This window comes from Equus quagga, chromosome 3, assembly GCF_021613505.1.
Source record: "Equus quagga isolate Etosha38 chromosome 3, UCLA_HA_Equagga_1.0, whole genome shotgun sequence".
Lineage (NCBI taxonomy): Eukaryota > Metazoa > Chordata > Mammalia > Perissodactyla > Equidae > Equus > Equus quagga.
In genome coordinates, this window is record NC_060269.1 from 87,335,890 (window position 1) to 87,354,257 (window position 18,368).

General features: G+C 38.6%; 1 protein-coding gene across 1 annotated transcript in view; it reads left to right on the forward strand.

The window, feature by feature from the left end:
- The first annotated feature begins 2,609 nt into the window (after nt 1-2,609).
- Nucleotides 2,610-18,368, forward strand: part of MAPK10 (mitogen-activated protein kinase 10) — a 295,415-nt gene continuing 279,656 nt past the window's right edge. Inside the window, exons 1-2 of the mRNA XM_046656779.1 lie at nt 2,610-2,857; nt 7,868-7,982. The gene's annotated coding sequence lies outside the window, so the exon portion shown is untranslated. The remainder of the gene's footprint in view (nt 2,858-7,867; nt 7,983-18,368) is intronic.

Consider the following 18,368-nt stretch of genomic DNA (forward strand, 5'->3'; position numbering starts at 1 on the left):
ATGTCACTCTTTGTAACTTATGCCATCAAGAACTAACTGGGAGAAAATGATTGGTTTTAACCTATTCACGGTTGCCATTCTTTTTTATTGCTGAATAGTATTCTATTATATCAATATACCATAATTTGTTTATCCATTCTCATGTTGATATACTTTGAGTTGTTTCCGGTTTTCCAACTATAGATAAAGCTGGCATAAACATTTGTATACAACTTTTTTTTTTGTGGACGTGTGTTTCTATTCTCTTGGTTGACTATCTATGAATAGAACTGTTGAGTCATACTGTAGGTATATGTTTCTCATTTAAAAAACTGCCAAACCATTTCCCAAAGTAGTTTTACCATTTTATACTCCCATTAGTAATGTAGGAGAGTGCAGTTTTCTCTGTATCCTAGCCAATATTTAATGCTTAGTCTTTTTAATTTTAACCATTTTTATGGGTGTGAAATGGCATTTATTGGAGTTTTAATTTGCATTTCTCTGATGACCAATGATGTTGAATACTTTTTTATATATACCTATTGACCATTTATAAATCTTCCTTTGTCAAATACCTGCTCAAGACTTTTGCCCATTAAACAAAATTGTGTTTATCATTGAGTTGTAGGATATTTTCATATAATCTAGAATTTGTGTATATCAAGAATATTTCAGATATGTTTATCAAGAATAGTTTCTTTTAATCTGTGGTTTGTTTATTCATTTTCTTAATGGTAACTTTGGATAAGTGGAAGCTTTTAATTTTGTTCAAGTCTATTTCTTTTCCTATTATGGTGAGTGCTTTCTGTGTCCTAAGAAATCTTTGCCTACTCCAAGATCAGAAAGCTATTTCTTCTTCTAAAAGATACATTTTATTCTAATAGCTTTATAGGTTTTGGCTTTTATATTTCGATGTATAATTCATCTTGAATTAATTTTTGTATTTGCAATGTGAGGTAAGAGTTGAAGTTTATTTTTTCCTTATTGCTATCCAGTTGTTGGGAATTGACTTTTGATATTAAAATGTAGAATACAATAACTTAAAAGTCTGAATGTCAATTACATTGTGCTATAGGGTTGTTTGGCTAATTAATACATTTGCTTGAGACATAGTCATCTTACAGGTAGACCCAATGCCAAGACAGAAAGTTAATAATCTTATTATTGTTGAACTTGAAATTAGAGTAAAGCGACATCCAAACACTCGTCCAATGGACAAAAAGACAGAAAACTCATCAAGACTTTCTTTTTCGAGATTCTCTGCTGAATAAAATAACAGCGGCAACAGCAACAACAAAACCTGATGTGTCATATGCAGTTTTACGATGAGTTTCAGTGTCTGCAATCACAGCTTAGTTTATATCTGTTGCATGTTATATCTTTTCTACTAACATACGGAAGAAGATCCTTATTCATGTAAGTGTGCTAATTTTAAAACAATACAGAATGATATAAAACTGAGCACTACTTGCTTGCAATAGATAGAAACTCACCTCAAGGTTGTTTAAGTAAAAAAGGAATTTGGTTAGATTATGTAACTGGAGAAGTGCAAGCGCTGAGGCTGGTTAGGCCAAATATGTATTGAAAATTTTCCTTATGTAAAAAAATATTTTTAAAAGGTTAAAAAAATTGATAATTTAAAAAAATAGTGGAAGTAGTCTTTTGCTCTCATTAAAAAAAAACTATTTATAGATGTTAAAACTGTATGGAAACTTAAAAACATACTCTAACAGTCAAAGGTAAGGGAAATTACTTAAATAAAATTGAGATATTTGCCCCAAATAGTAATGATGCAATTTGTATCAGTTTTCCAGAGAATTATCGGCAATTAAAAGAAAAAGAACTCTGATTTGTTAACTCAAATTATCAGTATTTTCTTTCCACATTCAAGTTGCAGTCGAAGAATCAGTTTGTTGAGCTTGGTTTAGTGGGTATTTATTTAGAATTTTTATGAAAAACAAGGAAACAGAGAAGAGCAATCGTGTTGTGCAAATGACCTCTGGGGACCAAGTGGGACTCAAATGTTCGCTTCCCCTCTGAGGTTATTAACATCCTTGTTTGTTTTGGCATTTACGTGTCTCTGTGTCCTGTTTGTGAAGAGCTGAGCTCGTCGAAAAGCAGACTAACAGTATTTCCAGTGGTGTTCTGGTCTGCGGGCATTTGTTCCTCACGCTGCTGAGGACGGGGCCAAGGCTGCATGGAGCCGACTGTTTCTCCGGGTTGTGCAGACTGGCTGCCTGATGGCGTCGTTACTGATGGTGGCTGCCAACAAACCTATTCCTTTCCATTTTGCGGGGTCCTCGTTTCCCCGGAAAACACAGTAGCTGCAGCCGCACTTAGACTTTTTCCTTTTCCCTTTCCCCTCTTCCCCCTCCTTAGACCTCTCTGGGCTTTGACGTCATGTGTGCTCCTTTCAGTTGCCATAGCAACCCCATTCCCCAAGCGCTCTGTCCGTCTCCTCTGGTAGGTTCCACAATGGTACAGGCAGCATCACGCTGCACAATGGTTTCCAGGCAGTGAAAGAGGGTGATTCAGCAAGCCACTCTTCTTCTTCTTTTTTTTTTTTTTAAGCCTCCCCTTCTCTTTTTATTTTTATGGGGGTTGGTGGTGCTTGTTATATGCTTACCTTTTTCTTTTCTTTTTTCATTTTTACAATTTTTCGTTTTTCTCCTCACCCCTCAATTCCTAGGGGCTTGAGTGACTTTAAGGTTGGGTTTTCTTGGAAATCACCTGTCCATCATTAATTTTAAGCAATTTCCCCACCTCCAAAAAATCTGTTCCTTATTACAATTTGGAATGTGGTTAATGAAAAACAAGTAGGGAGGATTTCTGGGGCAAACACTGCTGGATCAGGATCGTAGTTCTCAAGCACGGAATGGTAGGTAGCTCTTTGCTCATTCTGGGTTCTAACCTGTTTTTTGGAGGGTGGGGTGATGTCTGTTGATTGCTCCTGGTGGGGTGGGAGAGTGAGCATGGGAGAGAGGAGAGAGATGGGGTGGAAAGCAGGTTAATGAAGTGAACTACGTCTGAGGCAAGAAGCCACCAGCCTTTCCTTCTGTGCGGAGCATCTCTCCCCAGACTTCGGCGTGTTGAAACCCTTCTGTTTGGAGTGAGGGTTGGCAGAGGGTGGGAGGGAGCGATCTTATTGTGATCAGGGGCTTTTAGACCAATGCAGAGCTACAGAAGGGAAGAACAAAAATAGAGATAGAGGCAGAGAGAGAGACAGAGAGAAAGACAACAGCTGTGCTTGTGCTGACCTCAGTCTCATATCTAAGAAATGCTATGGGTTCCATAAAACATTATAAAATCATGTCTTTAAGTATGCATTTCTGTTTACTTCCTGAGAGGTGTAACTTAAGTAAATCTTTTGGGACATATTTACATATTTTAGTAGGGAATGGCATTTATATATTTTAGTTGCAAAACTAATGGCATTACTCTTGCAGAGACACTCTAGGCTAAATTTGGGCTGGGGAGAGGAACACGGGGCAGGTTAGAGATGAGAGGAAACATTGGCACCGCAATCACCTAGGTGAGGGGGCTCTTTAAGAAAGTCATCTCCTAGCCACCGCAGGCAGCGTTTTATTTATTTATTTTTTTATGGCCTGGTTCCCAGGTATTCTGTGCTGGGATACTGTGTCCCCTAGAAATGTCAAAGCTCTTTTGGGGCAGGGGGAGAGAGATGTATCCTCAGAAATGAGCATGGCAATATATTTATCAGAATTGATGTATTTGTGCCTGCAGCAAAGTAAATGTGATTTATTGGGAAATCTTCAAGTAAATCAAGGTTAGAGATATTTTAAGCAAATTATATGTATATTTCTTTTTTCTCCCTCTCCATTCAAATTTAGAGAATGAGCCTCTGATTCGACCCCCTTAAAGACATAACTTCCCAGGGTACTGCAGTTTAGCCACAGAAAAGAAGGGCTTATCCCATGGCAGTCGGCTCTGAAGCACCCACAAGGTTGTTTACAGGGGCTGTCTTTGCTGCAGAGCCTGACACTGTCTGTACAGCAGCCCTGCCTGCTTCTGGTGTGTTGATGATAACTTTGATGAACAGACTAGAAAGAGACAGGCTAAGTCATTTGGGACAGGCCACAGTTCAGACTGAAGGAAAATGGGCATCAGTGCACCAGGCATTGCCAGTCCAAGGTCCAATTCCTTCCTTTATCCCTGTCTGCTAGTTGTCGGACCCTGGAAAATCTCACAGAATGCTGATCAACGAGTTAAAAATGGTTGCAGGAATGACCACTTCTCAGAGAGGCTTCTGTAAATTTTCTCCCTTAGGTGAGCATATATATTGTCAATATAGACAGCGATGCTCATGAATGAGCTCACAAGCTCCTGTCTCCACTTTGGAACCATTGGATTTTAGGGGCCCGACAGTTAGTTTTGCTGCCTCTGGTATGTATTCCCTTCTCTACCTTGATCTCACTCTTAAAATTGACATAAAGTCCTGGATCAGCTTATTTCATCATGGAGAGCAAACTGGATTTTCTCTCCCCCATAACAGAACTAGAAAAGCAGATGACAAAGGTGGCATGACCTTAGATATTAAAGAGTCTTCGTGCTTCCTCATTTGCATAACCACTCCCTCCTGTTTTTGCAAAGTATCTTTAATTTGACGGGCCCCTGGTGTTACAAAATCTTCACAGTTGCCATAAAAAGGTTCCTGATGATGAGGCAGTAAGGAATTGTATGTAGAGTGGAAGGATCAGCTGCCTCCAGCTTCCTGCTTGTTTGCCCCAGAACAGCATCTGCTGCTGGGTGAAGTGTTTCCCATGCTGGAAGGGGCTGTTTGTGAACAGATCCCAGAGGGACCGAGTGTGTTTTTGCTGTCATTGTCTGGTACGTCTGCAGCTATTAGTATTTAATGGTTTCATAGTACGTGGTCAGTATTTTTCAAGGTTAGAATGAACTGAGAGTTGATTGTGGATGCTATAAAATATACGTATATTTTTAAATTTACAGGAAAATTGATAGGATTTTCCTTGTTAGTGTATCTTTTAGGAATATCGTAAGCAAAAGGAATCTGCTTGATCTAAGTAAAATGAAAAAGCCTCCTGTATTTAAAGGGAAAGCCTCTCATATTTAACGGGTTTTTTTTTGTTGTTTTTATTGTGGCTTTATGTAAATGAATCTATTTCTTTGGATGTAATCTTAGGGAAAAGTCTTTTAATACTGATGTTAAAAGATAAAGACATTGAGGGTTTTCTTGTGTGTTAAAGATGGGGACAGATGCTCTCCCTGCCTGCTCTACTTCTGGCTTCAGGTCACATTTGTAGCTAAACGACTTTGCGTGGAACAGTGTGTTCAAATCTAATGATTGCTTAGTTGCTTATGAGAATAACAGACTCAAAGCAAGAGCGACTTCCTTCAATTAGACGAAGTAAACAGATTGACATTTAAAATTCTTTCTCCATTGCCCCTGCTATTTCCTCTCACAGTCTCTCATAAGCTTTTGGTTGGACATTGCAACCCTTATGCAGAAAGAGGCACAAAGTGTCCAGTGATGCCAGGAAAGGAGTCCAATGCTGTATTTGCTGCAGGCTGAGCGCTTCGTTCCTTCTGCACAAGCGTCTCTTACACCGTCTTCTGAGGACCAAGGACTTGTGGAAAAAGTTGGGCCTATAGACTGCTGGGGGAGATGCTTCTTTAGCATACTAGATATCTTCATTGCATTACATAAGTCTGAGGTGAGATGCTGCTGCTGATTCAGATAAAAGATTATGCTGCATATTGATTGTTTGAAAGAGAAATTGCAATTTAAAATTGGAGCTTGGATTTTCAGAAATTTACCTATCTGTACATCTTTTCATAGCAAAGTTGTGAGGTTTTGACTAAAGATTTTTCAGTTTAAGCACATTTTATCCTTATGAGGAAATCAAGGCAAAGACAGGGAAAATGAAAAGTCTCTATATATTTTAGGTACAATTTGTTTTCCCTCTATTTAATAGAAGGGAACTTCGTTTCTCGTTGTGAATCTTGGCAGAAACTCTAAATGGAGACCTCAGGAGATATTGAAAATCCTTAAATCAAAAGAAACATTTTTGGTTTGAAAAGTGGACCACAAATTTATGCTTATTTTTGGTAAAGGGTTTTCTAGTTGAATTGATGTTTTGGATGCATAACAGGCCATGATGGCCTTTCTCACTGTTCTTATCCTTGAGGTTCAAAACCCTTAGGCTTATAGAACCCATGCTTCTAGGAATGAAAATTAAAGTTTTGAATGTAATAGGAAATGACTGAAGGCTCCTTAGAATCATTTCTGACTCCTAGTTACTCTCCAACCCTGTATGGTGCGCGGGTATCAAACCAAGTTCCCCTACAGGGCAACCAGGCATTTGCAGAGGGGCCCACACAGAATATGCACGGGAAAATGGCCTGCCACATTGTGTGTGTGTGTGTGTGTGTGTGTGTGTGTGTGTGTCAGAAAGGAAAAAACCCCACAACCCAGTGGTGACTTAAAAGTATTAGAAATTCGCCTTAGCGACTTGTCTTCATAGAAGCAGAACTGCCTCCTGGTTTTTGGGTGTTAGTTTGGGTGTTAATTGGCCTGCATGCTCCATGTGCTTCCTGAAAATGAGTTTCTTAAAGTAACTATCCTCTTCTCATACATTGGAAATAGCGTCTGAAAGCATCGATAGTGAAGTAAAGCTCTTAGGTCCGTTCATTTGGCGATGTTTATTCAGTGTCTGTACCTCCTCTGTCATAGCACTTGTCATGCGACACAGTAATTGCCTATTCCTGTGCTTCCTGTATTCTCTACTAAATTATAATCTCTGTTAGCACTGACTATGTCTGGCACATAGTAGGGACACAATTAATATTCTTTAAATGAATGTCTCCCATGCAAAGAGGTCTCTGCTAAGTGCTATGGGTGGAAGAGTTGAGAAACTGTAACTGATGGTTTCTGCCATTTGGGAGTGTATAGTCATTTAGCGAGATGAGGTCAAATAACAAAGATAGTGTACGATCAAGGGCTCGTATCAGTGATTTGACAATAAATGTGATAGCAATTCAGAGGAGAAAGAAATTCACCTGCCCTGAAACGGTGGTAGGTCACACTGGAGTTCTCAATGGGATGGCCAGTGGTGGTGGTGGGGGGGGAGATAGTGGGGCGTGGGGCAGGAGAGTGTGATGGAGGAAGAATTCCTAGCCGTAGTTGTAAGCACTTGGCCAGTAAAGGGACTCTTATTTGGGGCAGAGAGGTTTATTTTGGGTATGGTGAGCATAATTTCCAAACTAGAAATCAAAACTTATGGTTTGATAATGGGTAGAACATTGGAAACTGGCACAGTCTTGGAGAATCTGGTCCAATATAATGTCGAAAAGTAACAGGAACAATTTGAAGTTACAAATCTATTTTTGTAACTAGATCAGATTATGGAAAAACATATGTACAGTCTCTTTCCAGCTTCAGAGCAATTTCAGTTTAGTTTTATTTTATTTCACATAAATCAGAGGTTTTCAAACTTCCCCTCCTTTTATCAGTTACTATGTAACCTGTTGTTCCAGTGAAATCTTATATGAAAGCAGAATGTGCAAACATGTAACAGTGAAGCTGTCCCAGTTGAGGTTGAGTAGGGTGCCTTGTATCACAAAACCAAATCCATATCACAAAACAAATATCATATCAACCAAAGTAACAATTACTAATTGGGCTTATGTTCAGATTTGTCAATATCCAGCCACTTTGGTATTGGTAACATCAAAGTCCTCATGCTTGTGATAAATTTGAACAGGGTGAGCTCCTTGAGATGTTCTATTCCCGTCCCCACCACCCATCACCAGTTGTCTTTGTCGGTCTTTTTGTTTTCGAAGTGCAAGTGAAATTCCCATCTAAATGTTAAAATCAAACTCGTCTGCGTTTTTGCTTTGATTTTAGGCTAGCATGAGAAACACCAACGGCAGGACCATCTCAGATCTTCGTTATGGCAACTCATGCAAGGAGCTGTTGAATTAGACCTGTTTCCTATAGATGAGAAATCGTATAAGCAGTGGTGAGTTGCAAACTTAAAGGTGTTTCTTAGCAGGAAACGTGTAATTCATATAACCAATTTAAATATTGCATATGGCTTAGTGTATGGATCTGAAGAAATATTGCTCCAAGTCATATCAACTAAAGGAGTAAAAATCAAAAGGACAGAATGTTTAACTGCTGGTGCAATGCTATTAATGTCGCATAGAGTAGCATGAAGTCTTGAGGTGCATTGGTGACTCGTGTGACACTGTGATGCCACCCCCCTGGGTGACACCAGCCTATGTAAAATGGCTGCAATGAATAATTTCATAAGGTTGGGTAACAGTTGGGTCACAGTATTTTTCAGTGGCTTTTATTACTTGCAGCACAATTCTATGTTTTACCAATTCATCCCCTCTAGCAGAAAAATTGGTTCTGAGCTAAATTATAATGCTCAATTCCTTTCAGGAATATATATATATATATATGTATGTAAATTTATATATATTTTTATTATATATATTCTTCAGACCTTTAGAAATAAAGGAAGAGAAATCACATCACAGTTTTATAAAACTCAATTTATGGACATTTTAACCTACAAATCCTTTTGCTTAATAAAAACAATATTAAAAATAGATCCAGTTACTCTGGATCTAGTTGGGATAATTTAAAAAACTTATTATTTTATTAAAATATCTGCACACACAGGCACAATATCTTTTTTAATCAAGTACTTGATGCTTCGTAGTCACCACAGTCAATAATCAATAGACTCCAGCAGAGATGAAGCAGTTATAATCCGTCAAATAACATCTTTGAGAAATAGAGTATGACAGTGGTGCTTGTAGGGCTCCACAAGAAGCTGTTTTGAACTGGTGATCAATATGTCTTTTTCGTTTGCTTAGTGGCTTATATAACTTTGGGTAGGTAGGCTGTCATGTGAAATAATGCATAACCTATAACTGCAGAAGACTGATGAAATTAACCCTCTACTTATTTCACATCATGATTTTCGTCACAGTCTGCTTACAATGATATTGAGAAAGCAGATATCACAGCATCACTATGCTGCACGTTATCAACATGTATTAAATAAGTGTTTGTTATAAAAGGGAATCATACATAATTGCCAGTAACCGACCATTTTTGATCTAAAATAAGGGCAATTTTGTATGGCCGAACTTAGAATTTTGAGTCATGTGTCACCCCCAGTGATGTAGAAAACATATACTGCCTCACCTTAAACATTTATTCGTTAAGCAAACATTTATTGGGAATCTGTGGTGTAGATATCATCCCTAGCTCTTGGGATAGATGAAAGAGACAGTATCTGCCTTAAAGGAGATTTCAGTCTGAAGAGTGTGGCACTCATGATCAAATCTGCCATTAAAAGGGAGAGAGATATTCTGAGGAAGGTGGTACTTATACAGCGCTGTTAAGTGGGATGCTGGGGGAATGTCTAACACAGGTGGGATGGGGCTTTGTCAAGGAAGGCACTCAGAAGAGTGGCATTTCAGCTGGATGTCAAGGACAATGAGAAGTTAGCTAGAGGAGGGGTAACAGGGCGAGCGTTGTTCCAATGGGCCAGAGGCTTGAGAGCCCTTGATTGTTTGGGGCACTAGGTGTCATCTACTACGCTGAGGCATAAATGTGGATGGGAGAGATGAAGCTGAAGAAGGGAACAGGAGCTGTATCATGAAGGATCTCTCAGACAAAGCTAAGGAGTTTGTATTTTATTCCAAAATGAGGAACTTAGGAAAGATTTTAAGCAGGAGAATGACATGATCACATTTATTTTTAAATTATGAAATACGTCATACACATAGAAGAGTGTATAAAACAAAGACAGTTTAAAGAGTAATTATACAGAAAACCTCATAGCGCCACCATTCATACAAAGGACTGGACTCCTGGTAAGCCCCCTGTGCTGCCTTAAGATCACAGGCTTTCCTTCCCCACTAGAGGTAACCACTAACCACTGCCTTGTCTTTTGTCGCACACATCCTCTTGCTTTTCTTTGTAGATTTTCCATCTTGTAATCATAGTATATATGTTCTTAATCACTTGATTTTGCTAAACATTGTAAGATTCTTCCATGTTGATGCTTGTCGTTTGTTCATAACTTGTATAGTATTCTACTCCATGAATATACCAAAATTTACTTATCCCTTCTACTGTTGATGGCCATTTGGATTGTTTCTATAATATTTATATGTGCGTATGTAGATATATGTAACCAAAGTTCTGTATGTATAAATATATTTATTTGGTATATTTAAGTTATTAAGTATATATAATATTTTATATATATATTGTTGCTCATAGCTTCTAGTGTATATGTATAAAAGTATCTCTAGGGTAAATATCAAAGAAAGGAACTACTGAGTTTTGGGGTATGTGCACATTCAGATTTTCCAGAGAATGCCAAAATATTTTTCCCAATTGGTTGCATGAATTCCATCAACAATATATGAGAAACTCTATATCCTCATCAACACTTGATTTATAAGTTCTTGAATTTTGCTGGTCTGGTGGGTACATAATTTTGCTCATGGAAGTATTGATTTGTGTTTTTTGCTGATTACTCATGAAGAAACACTTGTTTTCATTTTTTATTGGCCATTTGATTTTCCTCTTTTGTGAAGGGCCTGCTCAAGTCTTTATGAGATTTATCTTTCAAAACAATGACTAGCACTTATTGAATTCTTATTGTGTAATAGGCACTGTGCTAAGTACTTTATAAGCTATACTATATAAGAAGTTAAATCTTCGTATCACCCAGATGATTTAGAGATAAGGAAACTCAGGTTTAGAGAGGTTAAATAACTTGCAGACAATCGTACAACTAAGAAACAGTGGATTTAGGATTCAAGCCTAGGTCTTTGTGACTCCAGACTTCTTCAATTTCTTGGACAACGTTTGGAAGGGGATTAGGTTGGAGCCAAAGAAAACACTTAAGGAGCTATTGCAGGAATCCAGTTAAAAGGTAGGGCCAGCCCCAGTGGCCTAGAGATTAAGTTCAGTGTGCTCTGCTTCAGCGGCCTGGGGTTTGGTTCCTGGGCACGGACCTACACTGCTTTGTTGGCTGCCATGCTGTGCTGGCAGCCCACATACTAAAAATAGAGGATGATTTGCAGGGATGTTAGCTCAGGGCGAATCTTCTTCAGCAAAAAAGAAAAAAAAAATAATGTCATACACCAAAGAATCACTAGTAGGACATAAGGACAAAGCAGTTGGACTCAGTAATGGATGTCTTGGGTAAAGAAGAGGGAGGAGTTAAAAAGTCTCAAGTTTTCATTGCTGTTGGCTAGGTAAAGTCAATGTTAGTCATACAATGGGTATTTATATTCCAGGTATTGGCGTAGGTTTTAAGACTACGTTGTATGATTCCATGATTCAATGAGAAATGAATTTAATTCGTGGGATCATAAATTTTAGGATTTAAAGAGACCGCAGTGTTTATTTGGGTCAACTCTTCACTCTTTTAGAATGTGGAACCTGGTGTGAAAAGAGGTTGAGTGGCTTGTTCAGGATCACATGTTACCAAGTGTCAGAGTAAGAATAGGCCTGTAAAGACCTGCAAATAATGCAAAATAACAGCTTGCTTGATTTTTAAATTATTAAGTGACAATGCCGTCAACCTAATATATCTCCTGAGCAGTTTTCAAGTCAGTTCCCTTTGAAAGAAATCTGTTGTTACTGCCATAAATTAGGCCCTTGTCATCATTGTTAGCAGGTTTATTTTGTGTAGCCTAGCATGTTACCTTCTTGCCCATGATCCTACCAACGAAACCACCAGATCTGATCTGCAGTTGTTGCCCTGTAACTGCCCTTCCCACTCTGATGTGCTCCATTGCCTATGTAATAAATTCTCTTCTTCTTAAAATATACCACACTCCCACCCACCCCCAGTTTAGGAACTGATGATTGCTCGAATTGCCTGGGGACATCAATGTGTTTCAGTCTCATCACATAAACTCAAATGTTGGTTACCTGTGTGATTTACTTCACATTGTCTATTCTGCCTGTATTCACCCCACCATCCTTAGTCAGTCAGTAGTCATCTTTTAGGACCTTTGCAATTCAAAGAATGGTCTGGGGACCAACAGCATAGGCATCATCTGGGAGCTTGATAAGGAAGGCAGCATCTTGAGTGCCACCCAGATTTACTGACTCAGAATCTTTCCAACAAGATTCTCAGGTGGTTTAGAGTTTGAGAGGTACTGCTTAGACTCACTTTAGACTTCAACAGATGTTGTCTCCTTCCAGATGCCTTCCTCACTCCTTCCATTAGACATTCCTTCCTGGTGTTCTCGTAGTAGTCTATGTATATCTATCTGAGTGCATTACCACCAGACTTTTTAACTGTTTGTGCATCTCTCTCTCTACCTTATCCTGTGAGTAATTTGAGCCAGATAAATCTTTGACTTTCTATGCCTAGCACAGTGCCTGATACTTGGTAGTACTGCATAAATGTTTGTTGAATGATTGTTTGGCGAATGAAAGAAGAAAGAGCAAGAGATAGATATGGAAAGATAGAAGCAGAGGCAGGAAAAAGAAAATCACAAGGAGAAAAAAAAAATAGCAAAATGGACTTCGTAGAGAAATAACTAGACTACAAAAAAGGCACCAAAGTCATACCTCTTGATAGAGTCTGGAAAGCAGCCTGACAGAGTCTACAGTCTTATTTAAACAGATTGGGTGATAATTGTGAATACTATTTGCCAAATCACTTAGAAGCAAAGATTACCTTAATTTTTCGTGTAACAATATAGTTTTATTATTGCCGTTGCTGTTGAGTAAATGTTGCCAAAATTTGTCCTACTTTCCTAAATGAAGTGTCCTACTGTTCTCTTAACTAGGCAGAGACACTTTAGAATATTGTGTGAAAGAGTAGAGAGGATGCGAGTTTGTTTTGAATTTGTGCAGGAGATAGAAATGAGACCAGTGAGTAGAAAAGTAGACACCATACATGAAAGATCTTTCTGATTATTGGACTGTTTGTAAGTCTGTGCTTTTTGAAAAGTAGTAAACTTTCCCGCACTGCAGACATTTAACCATCTTCATGGTTGACCAAATATTAAGGACTCTTTAGACATGATACTACTTTATGTGGGAGGTTGAACTAAGTGACCTCTAAGGTACTTATGAATTATGAGTCTATAGTTGTGTGGGAAAATGCAGGAAGACTGAGGGGTATAATAAAGATTGTAATAGTGGACAACATTTATTGAGTGATTACTTCGTGCCATGCACTATTCAAAGTGCTTTGCATGCGCTTAGTCTTTTAATTCCCACAGAAATCCTACCGAGCATTTCTATTTTACAAATGATGAAACTGAAGCATAGGAGGTTTAGTAACTTTCCCTTGGTCATAGTGAGGGAAAAGCCCAGGGAGTCCAACTCTGGAACACTTCCTTTTTTATCACTACGTTGTATCCTTCTCAGTATTAAAGACGAAAGTTGGACCTGAATGGAGCCTTAAAACATTGATGTGGTTTGAATTTCAGGTATGGGTAAGAACAGGGATCCTAAGAAATGATAACAGCACAATCAAAATAAAAGACATAGAAATAAACATAACAGGTTTGTGGAACCAAATACCTTACAAATGAGATTAATAAGAGAATATTCAGAAATTTATCATTATATGCTGCTCTGTGTGCTTCTCAATGGCTGCAAATTACCAAGATGGGAAATGAAATCCTTAGAACTATTTAACCCTAGTAAAAGTAACATAAGTAGGCCTCATATTGTTTACAATTTTAGAGGCTTTCCACTGATTGGTGGAACCTCGGGCTGTATCTCCTAGGACGACGGATTTGAGACTGTCACTATTTGAGAGGTCCCAAGTAATTTGATGTCCGATCAGGAAAATAATGTTACCTTTAGAAGCTGGCATTTTCCTGGAGCTTATTTGAAAGTGAGTCAGCATAAATTTTAGCATGTCTCAGATTCTTCATAAAGAATTCTCTGTATTCCAATAACCAGTATCAGATGAACTACTTTTAAAATAAAAGTATAGATCTCAATGAAAGTTTGGTTAACATAAGAAACCTTTTGGTCTTGTTGGAAAATCCAGTCTACAGTTTAGCACCATTCATTGCATATGATTACCTATTACTTATAGTGTTGATACCAGAAATTATATATGCCAGATGTTTCGAAGTTTTCTTTCTAGTTGTCCTTTGGGAAGGTTTAGGCGGTTTGCTGGTGCTTTAAATTCTTAAGACCCACTTTTAAGCTCCTTTAAATTTGAGAGTGGATAACCTTGACACTATGGTCTTTAGAAGGTCATTTATAAATCTTAAGAGTCAGCATAAGTCTTTGGAATTTAGTTTATTCAGATTTAAAATATTGCACTCCCTTTCTCCCCGAAAAAGATTGAATAAAATATGTTAGGCAAAAGCTATGCAAAATAGTGGGTAAGAAGCAGTTAATTTAAGCTATTTTTCATCTTTTATTAGTTTCAGCCAAATATATCTTGTCATGTGTCTGTTGACTATCCTCTTGGCCATCCAGGGTTCAGGTCAGCAACGTGGAAGGTCACAGGCAGTCGAATCTCATATGTTGAACTTCTTTTCTAGTCTTGGTCCTGAGTATAGATGTCTAGCTCTGTATATATTTTAGGGAGCCAAAACACCATCTGGTTCTCAATGCTGTCTGCTTCTGGACCTGATATAATATGTGAAATTCCCACTTACTGCTTTGGTTGAAGACTGTTCCTATTAAAATAGAAATGTTATCAAGTAAATTGGTTGGCTATCTAACCTGATAAACTAACTTGAGTGAAAGTGTGAATTGCTGATAATGGATTTTGAATCTTAGATAATATCCGTACTTGGATAAATGTCTTAATGCATTGACACGGGAGGCTAAAGGAAGGGAGCATATAGGAAAGACTTTTATATGGGGACAGAGTCAAGATTGCTCTGGAAGAGAGTGCTTTGTTAGGAGTTTGGCAGATTATTTTAAAATTTTCATTGTGTAGTCTCTGGAAAAGGAAGAGACCTTGATGTTAGATTCCCCTTCTTTATTCCAGCTCTGTCTGAATTAATATTTCCTTAGGAAATTCTTAACCTAGCTGAGCTTCAACCATATATGAGGGAGTTGTGGCAGATGTATTTAAATTTCTTTTTAACTGTGAAAATTATGTGGATTAAATTGTACAGATTGAATTAAAATATGGGATAATACCCCAAAGGCCAGGCCCAAGTGGAGTACCTTGGTGAGGGCAGCCTTGGCCAGTGAAGGGACTTCGTGAGGATGAAAAGCTGCTTCATGGACAGTTGACAATGAAGATTAGGTCAGATGGCGGCTTAGAAGGGTCTTGAAGACAGACCTGTCAATGCCCAATTTTGCTTTAACTCTCCTCCTTTTGATATCTTTAGCTTAATTCTACCCATTGTCACTCTAAATCAAGAGATATTTTAGTTATAGGAAATCACTTCCAATCATTCAGACTTATTATCCATAAGGAAGATAGTTTATGCATAGGCAACCAAATTGACTGCATTTATTTCCCATATACATGTCTTTCTTTATTTTAAAATTATCCTCTGCTGTTGAAGGACTAATGTGCACAATTGTTTGTTGATTGACTTATGAGAGGAATGTTAAAATTTGCCTTTAAAAATCATGGTTTCTAAGCTGTGCTGGGATTTGCCAACAAACCAAGTGAAACTATTGGTATCTTGATCGGTTTAGGTATCTTACTGATACAAGCCATTTACATGAAGGTTACCAGATGTTTTCGATGGGCACATTGCTATGGAAGAGTCTTAGGAGAATGAAGAAGACACGGTTCTTCCCTTTCTCCCTCCCACTCTCCCTCCGATCCTCCCTCCCTCCCTTCCTTCTTTCCTTTCGCCCTCAAATATTCACTGGCTGCCCGCTCTGTGCTAGGTGCGGCAGCAGCACAGATACATTCTATTTGGTCTCTGTCCTCAAGCAGCTCACTACCAAACCCCGGCCTCAGTGGGGAGGGAAGGGGGAGAAACTTATAAATAAATGAATCTCACAATAGGATAGTTGCTTTAGCAGAGGTTGAGTTCAGGGAACAGTGCCATTACAAATGATTCGGCTACCACCCAGGCGTTCTCACTTGGGGTTCCGCAGAAGGACAGGTGTCTCAGAGCTCTAAGGCAGCACTTCTCAGACTTTGTGGTCTCATGATCCCTTTACACTCTTGAAAATTATTTAGAAACGCAAAGAGCCTTTGTTTATGTGGGTTATATTCATTGGTATTTATCATATTAGGAATTAAGATATAAATTTAACATGTTTATGTAATTCATTTAAGAATTAACAGCAGTAAACCCATTACATGTTAACATAAAATAACTTATTTTATGAAAACTACTTTCTACAAAACAAAAATAATTTAGTGACAAAGTGGCATTGTTATACATTTTTGCAAATCTGTTTAATGACCAGTTTAACAGAAGACAGCTGAATTCTCTTATCTGCTTATGCCTTCAATCTGTTGTTACATCACACATCACGCAGCCTCAGGAAGACTGCACTGTACATTTGAGAGAATGAGTGAAAATGGAAACTATCTCTTAATATTATTTGGAATCAGTTGTGACCTCAGGGACCCCCCTGAAAGGCTCGTAGGGACCCTCGGGGATTGTAAGCGATATACTTTGAGAACCACCTCTAAAAAGCGTGTGTTGTATGTAACAAATTAACATCTCTTTTATGCACCTGGAATGGTACAAATTATGTACCACCCTTGGAAAAACTGAGACAATAGTGTTTGGTCGTTCAGAGGAGGCCCTCTCGACGGGAAAGGCTGTGAGACTAACCTCCATGAAGGCAGAGATCTGTTTCTCGTTTTCACCCAGTAGCTGTCACAGGACCTGACGCATAGTTGACTCTCTGTGAATCTCAATGATCAAACAGTCAAAGACAGACATGTTTTCGTAAGTCACTCCAGTCCTAGGTAGAATATGGTGAGTGCTACAAATAAAAGGTTAAATGTGTGTTGTGGAGTTGGAGGGAGCAGCCATTTTCACCTGAGGGATTAGAAGGGATTCATGGAGGAGATGGCGTTGGAGTGGAATGGTGAAGATGATTTTGGTAGTTAGTGTTAGAGCTGGAAAGGTTAATTCTAGAAGAGGGAATAGAATGAGCAAGGAGCAGAGTGTGCTTGGAGTTCAGAGGAGACGGCAGTCAGGGATATGGCTGGGAAATAGATTGGGCCCAGACTAAGGGAGGTCAGGAATGATCTCTGAAGGAATTTGGGTCTGTTTCTACAGACAATGAAGAGCTACTGGTGTTTTCTGAGCAGGTTTAGGAAAATGATTTCAACTGGCAGCAATGTTGAGAGCAGTTTGGAGAGGAGAAAAATGGATGCAGGGTGAGCAATTGGAGAGAGGGAGGGAATGAGAATCTAGCTTGAAGGAGAGGCAGTAAGAATCAGTGGAGAGGAATCCAGAAGATGGAGAAGACATCCAGGTTTCAGGTAATTTGGAGGAAGAAGTTGTAAAAGAGACAGGGCTTCAGTCAGCAAGGAAGGGGAATGCTGGTTCTTTATGATTTCACTGTATGCCCAGCCACAGTATTACTAAGCACTTATACTCAGGTCCTTGGGCTTTGGTTTCTCCATATGTAAAATGTAGAAATGGATTGCTTGCCTATTTGTGTCACAAGAGTCCATGTAAGGATTAATGAGCTCTTTGACAGAAAGGCGCTCTATTAATCTAAGCCATCAATAATAAAAATGAGAATGTTTGCCAGGTGCTTTTGCTCCTGTGTTGAAGGCTGCTATGTAAATAAGAAATACTGCCTGGAACCGTTGTCACTCTTAATAATAGTAAAGTCATTACCGCAACATGCCTACACAGCAAACCTGTTCTCTGTCAATTCCAAAGTGGGAAGATGAAACCAGGCATGGAAGTCCGTTTCACTTTGTTTCTTATGAATCTTACTTTTCGTAAACTATTTTCCTGGTTAGTAGAGAAGTCATTTTAAAAGTATCTGAATTTCATTTTAGTGCATTATTTCCATCACTCTATTCTGGTCAGGTTTTCCATTGCTATCAGGGACCTCATTATCCTGACTTCTCTCTATGCAAGTGGAGATGGCCCCAGTACTTGCATCTGTGTGCTTGTTGATTATGGTGACTTCCATCAGTGTCACACAAACCGATATAGTACAGTGGTCAAGAATGCAAACTCCAGAGTCAGACTGCCTGGATTTAAACCCAAATTCTATACTTCATATGAGACCCTGGTTAAGTTACATCAGCTCTTAAGCCTCAGTTTCCTCGTCTGTAAAGCGGTACTAATAGCGGTGCTGATCTTATAAGGCAGTTGTGAAAGTAATGAGTGCAAAGCACATGGCATTAAGTGCTCAGTAACTGCCATGTTTTGTTTTGGGTCAAATTTATTACCATTATTATTGACATGTCTTCTTT